The 12,467-nt window shown below is 37.3% G+C and overlaps 1 pseudogene; it reads right to left on the reverse strand.

The window, feature by feature from the left end:
• Positions 1 to 610: 610 nt before the first annotated feature.
• Positions 611 to 12,467, reverse strand: part of LOC148737333 (uncharacterized) — a 381,470-nt pseudogene continuing 369,613 nt past the window's right edge.

A 12,467-nucleotide genomic window follows, 5' to 3' on the forward strand; every position in this document is an offset into this window, starting at 1 on the left:
CCAGTTTCAAATTGTATCCGTATCGTACAGGACGATTTTGCATTTTGGCTTGTTTTGTTTGGAAAATAACCGCTAACATTTTAAATATGAGGTAACCTGAGCAACAGAAACAACGAAAGTTGAACTAAATTAGCTTTCTATCCAGAGTTGAGACGATTTCTCACCTCAGAACTGCCTGACGTCTTTTGAACGTGCGCATTGTTGATCTTTGACCTCGAAGTTTGATCTCTGTGTTACTTCTCCTTGGGGTCCTAAAATTTCGTAGTCTTGAGTAGGCCAAAAATTGTATTGGATTTTTGTGAATAAGAAGCCTTGTTCTTCGCCGGATTAACTTGGTATGACCCCATGCTATGTACCAAGGTACGATTTCACCCTCTCAATTTTGCCATTCCTTTGTCCGCCTAAATGAGCGGAATAACATTTGACGATAAAAACTTGCCACAAAACATTGCTTGATAACATTGTAAAATTTAAAAACGATAAAAAGCTATAGAAGGCTAAAATCGACGACGTTTCGACGTTGACATAACGTCATTATCAGGTCAAGAATGTACAAAAATAAGTTCTATAAATACTAAAAACGAACAATAAGAAAAAAATAATTTGCGGGTTAAATAAAAAGTTTAGCACGTATGGAGTCGGTTTGCATGTTCAGATTAGGTTTGAATTTCTTAATATAAAGCATTTCAAACACTAGAAAATCAAATTTGCTTTGACACTTTCTGAGAATCTTAAAATGACTATCATTCAAACGATCCTTCCTACCATGCGCTTCATGAAAATGCTTGCCAATTGCCGAGTTTTTGTGTTCAGCGACACGTTGAAAAAAGTGTCGGGCCGTATAGCCGACATAATCTGCATCGCACAGATCACATACAAAATGATAAACAACGCATCGCTGATTTACAATTGACGGCTTGGGTTCTTTAGGTTTTAGGTCTTGTTCTAATTTCTTGCTTACAAAAACTGGCTGCAAAACGAGGCCAATCTTATTACTGAGATCACACAGCTGTCTCCGAACAGAATTAGCTGAAACCTGATCATTGAATGGTAGATTTATTCTGACTATGTTGCTCTCGTCAGCATTTCTCTCCACTGTGCCTGCAGAAGGTTTACGAGAAACAAAATCGGAAATAACAGAGTCTATAAGACTACAAGGGTAATCAAGACGGCTAAAAATAGAGCGCAATTTGGCGCATTCTTCATTAAAAGCCTATATTGTGGAGGACAGCGCATAAGCGGGATGTAACATTGTCTTTAATAAAGAGTCTTTATTGCGTTTGTTAGTATGACTGTGGAAATGTAGAAGCAAGCCAATATTAGTTGGCTTTCTATAGACTTGAGTTTCAAGTTTTGTTCCATTCTTGATGATATCAATGCCGATGAAAGGAATCCTATCATCAACAGGAAGCTCCATCGTGAACAGTAAACTGGGATGTAGGCAATTCAGGGTAGAAAGAAACTTAGTGGCAGCATCAGTATTTGACATTCTTACAAGAGTATCATCAACGTTCCTCTGTACAAATGAGGCATCATTGTCATGTATTGTAGTTCTCATAATAATCCAAGCAACACTGAGTATGCGATAAGGGGTGGGTAAATTAACAGCAATGGTTTGGAGCGGGAAATATTGGAATAGTCATATAAAACGTATACTGAAAATATTTTGTTGAAGATTAAATAAAACCTGTTTTATTGTGCATGCGCACGCACAGATTCATATGATACGATCAGGCTTCTTTCGAAAGACAGAGGGAGGGAATAAAATTTGTATCTCTTCTAACTTAGCTGAAGCTTTTAAAATGAAAAGAAACCTGACATAGTAGTCTTGCATTCAAGCTGTACTAGACAAACTTTGCATATTTCATATTTAGTGATGTCCGCTCCTAAGGGTGGATAAGAAGATTATTCGAACACGGATTTGTCTAATTCAGAGCAAGCAGAAAGTTTAAATGTTTTAAATATGGCTGCTATCATATTTTCTTCTATCCTGGGCTTTTTTTTTCGCTATTGGTTTTGAACAATTTTCTTTAAATTTACACCTGAATCTTAACAAAATATTTCTGGTTCAATATTGAACATCTTTTTAATACGTTGAATGTTTCTACCGCCCACGCAAAGTTAAAACTTAAAAGTAAAAGGCTTGGAAAACAAAAAAATAACTGATAATAGAAGGAAACAAGGTAACCAAGTTCTTCTTACACTGTAAGTTAAGAGTCTGAAAAAAGTGTAATCAGGAGGCTTTCCTTTTGCCTACTATCGTTTCTTTTGCCCAAGCATTATCGGGGCCACTATGTTGCATTCGTTTTTGAAAACAAGTCACCTTTTTCTGCTCTGTCAACCTTAAAACTCCCCTCCTCCACCCCTTACAAGTTTCTCGAGCCCAAATGATTGGTGATCTTTTCTTCCGTGTCTTCTGAAAACTCCGATACCAAACACAACTAATCTTCTCACGCTGTATTTCTTTCGGTCATTACTTTAAATGTATTTTTTAAGCAAGTAAGGAAATATTGGAAAAATTGTTCGCATTGTAACCAAAACAAAATATCGCACGCGGTATCACGGCTCTAATATAATATGAAAGTTGCTACATTTGATGATATTCTACTAGATATATACACTGTAAGTGTCATTGTCCCTGATTATATGTCCTTGGGCTGACTTTAAGTTGAGAAATGAAAATGTTATTAAACAATATCTCTTATCTTACTAATTATATTCTTCTCCTGCGAGTCTCAGATAGGTTTATTCAATTAAATTGATTCTCTTTTTACCATAGTCACCTTATTTCTTGTAGAATTGAAAGACTCAAGTCCTTCTTACGTATATTTTTCCTCACAATATATCTGAAGCGTTATTGATTAGCGTAATTTAATTTTTATTGGTAGGGATATTGGGCTATAGCCTCTATCCCTTTCAACCCTCCGCCCATGCTTCCTCAAATATACTTTGAATCCACAGCAGAAAGAAGATTATCATTCATTTAATTTCTTGGCCTGGTAACCCGTAAAGCTTTTTACCGCGAAAAGGACGCTAGGGTGTTCACGCCGGCAGAATCAAGCGGAAGTGGACGAGTTTCCTCCCCCCTAGGATGGAAGAAATAAGCTTCCAGTGGCTACGCAACTTTCCATATCCAGCCTCCTTCCTCCCACCCTAAAACTCGAAGGGTAACTAGCCTAAGAACCTGTGGACCGGGTTGATATACATATATCATAACGATTGTCTGATTGACGACTACAAAGTGTGGCCTTGTCCATCAATATTCTATTTTAAACAATAGTACATTTTTTTTCAACTTTGGTGAATATGTGTGATCATTTCAGCGTAGTAACTATAACAACTATCTCTTCAACAATTTCGTTTTCCCTGTGCATTGTCCTTTTACATTGCCTGCAGGATTAAAATTAGGAGGAATAGGCTTTGTTTTTGACTCACAGGTACTGTAGGTTGGTATTGTTCATGAATATCTCTTTTGGCAAGTCCTCCAACTGGTTGTTGTGCAAGCGCCTGTCAACAAATGATGGCAGTTAGTTTGTGTAACGAGCGTTCAGCTGCATTGCTGATATAAATGCATTATCGTTATCATCAATACCTTCAAGTTGTGAAAAATGTTTTGGGTAAGAAGCAAAGCTACTGATACTGCAAGAGATTCATATTTTGAGCCAAACGTGTCCACTGCATTATTACATTTCGTTGATCGCGCGAAGCCGATCTATCAGACATCCATCCATGTAACATGTATTAGCCATTGGCCAGTCCTATTTCTGAGAATCCACAGGGCGTTCGTGCTTTCTTTGGTGACATTTCCTTTACCATTAAGAAATGAACTGAGAAAAAAGTCGTTTTGTCGAGGAGCATTTGAAACAGTGTACCAATTTTTTCGTAATATGGTGCTGCGCAGTAATGCAAAATTAAAAGCCTAACCTTGTGGAAAGAAAGCTTTTTCTTTGCCATTATGAAATGTAAGGACAGATATTTTTTTCGTAATTTTTGTAATTTTTTCAATTAATTTACAAATGTCATTATGGGCCAGCCAAAGACCAGCGCGTGGTAACGATGACTGAAACTAGATCAGTTAGAACCTGTGAATACATCACAGTGTCGGTGTGTTGATAATATATTTTTGTTTTCACATTTCGTTTACGCCAATTCGTTATCCCTTAATTTAGAACTTTAAGAAGTTCTCGGGGTTTTCATTTCAGCCGAATGATCTGGTTACTTTACTAATCGCTTTTTGGTCTCTTGATAGTTTGGTAAGATTGACGTCTCCGTGTTTAGTTAGTGCTTTTTAGAAAGAAAATTATAGATAGAGTTTTAGTCCAGGATAAGACACCGTGTAATCATGATCCTTTTTCGAATGAAAGACAAGTTTAGATCGTAATTCTCGATCAGGTAATCACGATCCGCGAGCAACAATAAGCAACAACTTGTAATACACTCAGGACCTTCTGCTTAGCACTAAAATGGGAAGCCTTTCTCGAAGATCGCAGTGCCCAGCTCTGCGGTAACGCCTGAATTCTTTACTCTGCAATTTCAGAAGTGGCAATATAGGTCTGTGCACTAGATCCTTCTTAGTGTTTTTCAAAGGCATCTTTGCCTTGTCGAGAAGCGAGTGCCTTTCCTCTGTAAATATACACTTGCCGTACTGTAAACGCCGCAACCGTCTTTGCAGTGGTGCTGAAAAGTACTCACGCATCCTTCAACTTAAAAAGAAAAAAAGATCGGCGTCTTTGTTGACAATGGTTGCAACTTCTCTTCTTAAACCATGTCTTCTGTCTTTTCTTGAAGAGGAGACTGCTTTTTGTCAAACAAAAGGATGTCTTAGAATTCTCCAAAAGAAAAATAACTGTCGGGAAAGACTGAATCCCTCTCTGAAACCATCAGTTTGTACAAAAAAAAAAGAGAGGATAAAAAGATGGCCATAAAAAATTACTATAAATAACGCGCGTGAGAAATAAACATTTGGTAAAAGTGAGCAGGAATTATAAGGAAAGAATGCCAGTGTTTGTGGTAACTGACGTTTGCTTTGCAATTGTGGCCCAGGACATGGGGGTCCGCATGTCGTGTAATCCGAGAGAAGCAGAAGGCAGTTCAAGACAGCATTTCGTGAAGCGAATGCGCAATCTATGTTTGGCGCTAATGCATGGTATGTACAAATTCATTAACAATGCTAAAATTAAAGTGTAAATATGGCAAACATATTGATTTTACGGTTCGTTACCAGTTTCAAATTGTATCCGTATCGTACAGGACGCTTTTTTTGTTGAAGTTGTTGAAGTTCATTTATTTGTTTAAGCAGGTTGATTAATTGGCAGCTGTAATAGCTGATGTGGATCTGCTGTCCTAACCCACCCATCTCACCCCATGGGAGGACATCTATCACACAGTAATCTCGTGTGTGGGAAATTAACGTCTCCTGCCCTAACCCTGCAGGAAACGGGACCTCCATTTATTCATCCCTATCCGAGAAGACTAGAAGAGCTAACCATTTCTTGATGTTATAGAAAGGTAGCAAATTCTTCTCAGTTATTTTAAGACCTTGAGTGTTGGTCCGGCCGGGGCTCGAACCCTCGACCTCCCGCACTACAGTCCAGCGCTCTATCCATTGAGCTAACCGGGAGGCGGTTGCACATTGGCTTGTTTTGTTTGAAAGATAACCGCTAACATTTTGAACATCAGGTAACCTGAGGAACAGAAACGACGAAAGTTGAACTAAATTTGCTTTCTATCGAGTGTAGAAACGATTTTTTGCTCTAAAACGGCCTGGTGTCTTTTCAACGCGCGAATTGTTGATTTTTCACCTCCAATTGCGTGACAAGGAATGGCATATTTTGACACCTTTGTCAGTTTTATTTGGGGTCCTTAAATTTCGTAGTCTTGAGTAGCCCAAAAATTGTATTGAATTTTTGTGAATAAGAAGCCTTGTTCCTCGCTGGATTAAATTGGTATAACCCCATGCCATGTACCAAGGTGCGATTTGATCAACTCAATTTAGCCATTTCTTTGACCGCCTAAATGGGTGGAATAATGAAAAACAACAAAAATCGCCCAAAAACTTAGTTCACGACGGAATTAGACAAATACCGCTTCAGACTGTTCGTAAATACGTGTTCTTTCCATTGCGAAAATTGTTGGTCACATTTATCGTTTGGTTTATTCTCAAGCGACGTTCAAATTACTGGTTATCTAGTCCTAGTGAAGCTGACATGAGAGCCACCAAATCAATTTTACCGCTGTTCGCGTAAAATCAAAATGCAATGGAACTTAAAGTATTTTGTCTAAAAAGAATGCATTCAGACTTATATTCTGCCAAAGCTAGGGGATTTTCAATTTTTCGTATTGCACATCTCCAAGCGCTATTTAAGGAGGGCCGCTCTTAAGTAATTAAGTTTAATTTGATCTACGAAAAAATTCGGCTAAAGTCGCTCACCATGTCAAAGATTTTTTAGAATGGTGCTATTTTATTTCTAATTTCTGAAAAAAAGAGCTTCTTCCTGTTCAATGTTGTACACTTTTCTCATCCACAAAATATTTCTATCGGATTTTAAAACAATTTCCAACTAGAATACTTGGAAAAAGGACGAAATGGAAACGACGCACCAGACCCCTATTGCACCCTAATTGTAGCGCACCCCTTAATCCAGTTTAACAGAAATATAAACAACAGTAAATGATAAAATTTAAGTACGGTTATAAGGAACCAGATGTCCTCTATAAAGGCCTTAGAGAATTCGTGGGGGTTCATGAGTTATCTAACACCTTCCTGTATTTTGTGATAATGTGCAGAGAAAAGAGCTGAGGTGTTCACCACTGGTATTTTGTTACTTAATTGAGATAAAGAAACGTGGTTCAGAGACACTAGAATATGGGGTCTGGATTTAGGAAGGACTATTACACGGGACTCGTACCTCCTCCAAAGTCTTGAACATTTTTTTCGATTCAACAAGATTTCTAAATTTCGCGTAGAGGATAAGGGGTGAGTAAATTAACAGCAATGGTTTGGAGCAGGAAATATTGTATTAGTCATATAAAACGTATATTGAAAATAGTTTGTTGAAGATTACATAAAACCTGTTTTATTTTGCACGCACAGATTCATATGATACGATCAGTCTTATTTCGAAAGACAGGGATGCCGGAATAAAATCTGTATCTGTTGAGGAATCAGCTGAAGCTTTTAAAAATCAAAAGAAACCTAACATAGTAGTCTTGCATTCAAGCTGTATTAGACAAACTTTCCATATCTTATGATTAGTGATGTTCATTCTTAAGGGTGGATAAGTAGTATTATTCGCACACTGATTTGTCTAAATCGGAATAAGCTGAAAGTTTAAATGTTTTAGATAAGGCTGCTACCATATTCCATTCTATCCTATTCTTTCCGCTATTGGTTTTAAACAATTTTCTTAAACATTTTACCTAAATCTGAACAAAATAATTCTGGTTCAAGATTGAACACCTTCTTAATACGTTGAATGTTCCCACCGTCCCACGCAAAATTAAAACTTTGAAGTAAAAAGCTTAGAAAACTTCAAAATAACTTGTAACAAAAGGAAACAAGGTAACAAAGTTCTGGTTACACTGTAACTGAAGAGTCAGAAAAAAAATGTAATTCAGAAGCTTTCCTTTTTTCCTTTCATTTTGTCAAGGAGCCTTTGAAATAGCGTAGACAGTTTTCGTAAGGTGCTTTGATGCAAAATAAAAAGCTTAACCATGTGGAAAGGAGGCTTTTTCTTTGCCATAGTGAAATATAAAGAAAGATCATTTTTTCCTAACTTTTGCAATTAATTTACAAACATCTTTCATCTCTTTTCTATAGTGATGTATGTAGCCAACGAGTTTTCCTGAGCTACTGCATGGTTTTTAGAATTTCCTAGTTTTAAGTGTAGGTGCGGCTTTATAAAGATGTACAATCCACCCAGTTAGAAGAAGTGGTCCGGGTCATTTCGAGTCCAAGAATCGATTTCGTTAAACTTTGCCCATGAATCTTTCCTACTTTAAAATTAAACGAAACCTCATTCCCTTTTCAAACTAAATTGTCCATAATTGAATTTTTCGATCCGGGGGATATTTACTTAACCCCTAATGCGAAGTTCCTTTTTAAAGAGTGGCTATAAGGGGTGATGGCTTTTACGGCTAACGGTTGATATTTTGACTAATTCATGGTTAGCGGGATAGCTTTTTTTTTTCATTTTTAGCATCAGAACCATATTATCTCGCATAATTGAGTTGCAAAGCACGAAATAAGGACTCTAATCTTTCCATTTTCTTTTGGAAATACGGAAGAAGGTTCTTTTTTTTTTTCCTTTCTTTTTGCGTGAGCGTTGAAAATTGTAATGAGTTTATTACAGCCGATCTCAAGTCTCTATATCTTCGATGATTTCCTTGCTCTATTCTGCTGCGTTCTAGTATTTCCAATAATTTTGAATATTTTCCTAAATATTATCTCTCGAACCTTACTAAGGCGTAAATCTTCACAAATGATGATTACTCCCCTGACACACCACACCAAGATATCATAAAATGAGGAAACTTATCCCCGCGACTCATCATGTATTTTAAATGTCTGAGGGCACATCAGTATGCAAGTGTATTCTTTTATATTTCCTGACGAAACTTTCTTACACATTCTAATAATGAGTTATTACAGTGGACCCCCTCAAAACCCGACGCCCTTGGGACCGGAGGAAATGTCCGGTTTAGAGGGGTGTCCGGTGTACTGAGATTTATGTACCCATAAGGCAATTTTATGCAGCAGAATGTATTTTCTGACTGTAAGTACCAGTACATGGTACTTACAGTACATGGTAACTAGGCTAAGAAACTGTGGACTGGGTTGATATACATATATCATAACGATTGTCTGATTAACGACTACAAAGTTTGGCCCTGTCTATCAATTTTCTATTTTAAACAATAGTACATTTTTTTTTAACTTTGGTGAATATGTCTGATCGTTTCAGTGTAGTAACTATTACAACTATCTCTTCAACACTTTCGTTTTCCCTGTGCATTGTCCTTTTACATTGCCTGCAGGATTAAAAATAGGAGGAATAGTCTTCACTTTTGACTTACAGAACTCTTAGGTTGGTATTCTTCATGAATATCTCTTTTGGTAAGTCCTCCAACTGGTTGTTGTCCAAGAACCTGTCAACAAATAATGGCAGTTAGTTTGTGTAACGGGCGTTCAGCTGCATTACTGATATAAATGCATTATCGTTATCATTAATACCTTCAAGTGGCGAGATATGTTTTGGGTAAGAAGCAAAGCTACTGATACTGCAAGAGATTCATATTTTGAGAAGGTGTCCACTCCATTATTACATTTCGTTGATCGTGCGGAGCCGATATATCAGACATCCATCCATGTAAAATGTATTAGCCATTGGCCAATCTTATTTCTGAGAATCCACACGGCGTTCCTTCTTTCTTTGGTGGCATTTCCTTTACCATTAAGAAATGAACTCAGGACACAGTCATTTTTTCCAGGAGCATTTGAAATAGCGTATCAATCTTTCGTAAAGAGGTGCTGCGCAGTAAAGCAAAATCAGAAGCCTAACCCTGTGGAGAGGAGGCTTTTTCTTTGTCATTATGAAATACAAGGAGAGATAATTTTTTCGCAATTTTGGCAATAAATTTACAAATGTCTTTCACTTGATTTCTATGATGATATTTTGGCCAATTTACGGTAAACGAATACATATTATTTTCATTGTCGGCACTGGAACTAAATGATTCGCATAATTGAGTTGGAAAGCACGAAATAAGGACTCTAAGCCTTCGATCTTTTTTTTGGAAATACGGAATGTTTATTTACGCAATTAATGATCTCGCTATAATCTGTCTTTGGGGTTTTCGGTGTTTAAGGTTTCAAATTAATTTTTAAAAACTGTAACGGCTCATTGTGATAACAAATTTAAAAATGCTTGCCTCACCATTCGAATACACATGCATTATTGACCAAATCTGTTCGTTCAAGATGGCTGGATATTGGCCTCGTCCTTTTTTATTTCTTGCGTTTTTGTGGTCCGAGACAAAATTGAAATCCATTAAAACGCGAAAAAAGGAATAAGGCCAATATCCAGCCATCTTAACCGAACAGGTTTGGTCAATAACGGATTTGTTAGGTTGAAAAAAGTGTTCAACATAATAAGAATAAGCAATTACTTGTTTATTTCGAGAGCCGGTAAAGAAATCAAACAGTGTTTGAAACGCAATAAACCCATTAAGGACGTTTAATGTTTTCTTTGTTCTTCGCCTTTCTTGCACTCTGAGTGGTCGTCATTGCAAAAAAAAAAAAAATCATGAACTTTGTAGGTCCGCTCCACGCAATCCTTTCCTTGAGCTGGATCATGGCAGGTGTAGACAATCTCTTTTCTTTTTAAATTTCAAATTTAAATTTCCGTATTCATGCACGGTGCGCGTGATTTTACAAATTAACCAATCACTTTCAGAGGGCCGAGACATTGGGGTTTGCGGCGTTGCGGTGTTGACCCTTTTTTAATGCTGTATTGCGGTGAAGAACAACTCACATTGCGGTTTTACAGTGATCTCAAAGCTTACGATGTACAATGTTTGTAATTTGAAATTGACGATGTTCGGTAAAATAGAACATTTCCAGTAGTATTGCAAGTTCCAGTGTTGAAGACTAACTTCGTTAGACTTTTTAACCTGTAGTTAATTATCGAAGAAAACGAGCTAATCTTTAATAAACGTTGGCTGATTAACCCTAGATTGTGTTTGTCAACATCTTACTTGACCTCTGGACCACTACAACACGCATTATGGACCAGCCAAAGACCAGCGCGTGGTAACGATGATTGAAACCGGATCAGGTAAAACCTGTGAGTATATCATACTGTCGGCGTGTTGATAATATCCCTTGCGGAGATGCGGTGTTTGTTCCGAACAAATGGGGGATCTGAACACCGCAAACAGAATAGAGTCTATTTTGTTTGCGGTGTTGTGGTATTAAGAGCCCCCCATGTTCCCCTCCGTTAAAGAACTTTAACCTTGACATTGAAACTGACGTGGACGTTTACCGCGTTTCTTGATTGTTGTTATTGTTGTTGTCGTTTTTTTTTATTATTATTACTATTATTACGGAGTTAGTTTGGTTTCTTTTTTTCCTTTTGACTTTTCGTTTACGCCAATTTGTTATCCCTTAATTTAGAGTTTTATGAGGTTTTGGGGGTTTTTATTTAAGCCGAATGAGCGGGTTACTTTACTAATCGCATTTTGGTCTCTTGATAGTTTGGTTAAATTGACACCGCCGTGTTTAGTTAGTGCTTTTTCATAAATTATAGTTAAAGTTTTAATTCCGGATAAGACCCCGTGTAATGAAGTTCCTTTTTGGAATAAAGACAAGTTTAGACCGTAATTCTCGATAAAGTAATCAAGACCCACGGGCAACAGTAAGCAATAAGTATGATGCACGATCCTCGCAGTAGATAGCGCTATTTAAACAATAGCGAAAATCAGACCTGAAAAGAATCAGGCCTGTACGGGATTCGAACCACTGACCTCTGCGATACTAGTGCAGCGCTCTACCAATTGAGCTAACAAGCCAACTGGGAGCAGGCCAGGTCTGATTTTCGCTATTGCTTAAATAGCGCTATCTACTGCGAGGATCGTGCATCATACGTATCTAATACCGCAGTTCAAAATATATGAACTTCATATATTTCATTGTATCTGATTTATCACTTTCACGGGTTTATTACGAATCAACTTAACGGCCTGCTCCCAGTTGGCTTGTTAGCTCAATTGGTAGAGCGCTGCACTAGTATCGCAGAGGTCAGTGGTTCGAATCCCGTACAGGCCTGAATTTTTTTCAGGTCTGATTTTCGCTATTGCTTAAATAGCGCTATCTACTGCGAGGATCGTGCATCATACGTATCTAATACCGCAGTTCAAAATATATGAACTTCATATAATTCATTGTATCTGAGTAAGCAATAACTTAGTTGATGATTATGTCACATACTGATTCAAAGCGACACTTTACCTTTCTTTTGGTTCCTTTAATTGTCACGTGTTCTTTTCCAAAGTTGAGACTATTTCTAAATCTATGTGTAGTATATAGTAGTATTCACGTGTGGAAACGAATACAAGGGATGTAATACACTCGGGACCCACGGATTTGCATGTATATATGTAGCATGTATTTAATTTATTGCAGTAGTTCTTTATTGGTTAAGAGTAAGTGTGTAAAGGACGTGAGTAAACGGTTTTCAATTTAACCGCGGTGTATTATACTATATATGTTTGCACAATACTCTGGTACTTTCTTCAAGTATAGATTCCAGTTCTCTGCTTTGATATAAGAACGTTCCAAAGAATAGGATAAGAAAGAAAGAGAGAAAGATCCTTGGTTTCACGGTCTATCGCACGTGTGTGTATCAACCCAGGAATCGAGATTCAATTCCAGCTTCAAAAGAAACATTTGCAGCGAAAATGATTTTTCT

Source organism: Stylophora pistillata, chromosome 2 (assembly GCF_964205215.1).
Source record: "Stylophora pistillata chromosome 2, jaStyPist1.2, whole genome shotgun sequence".
NCBI lineage: Eukaryota > Metazoa > Cnidaria > Anthozoa > Scleractinia > Pocilloporidae > Stylophora > Stylophora pistillata.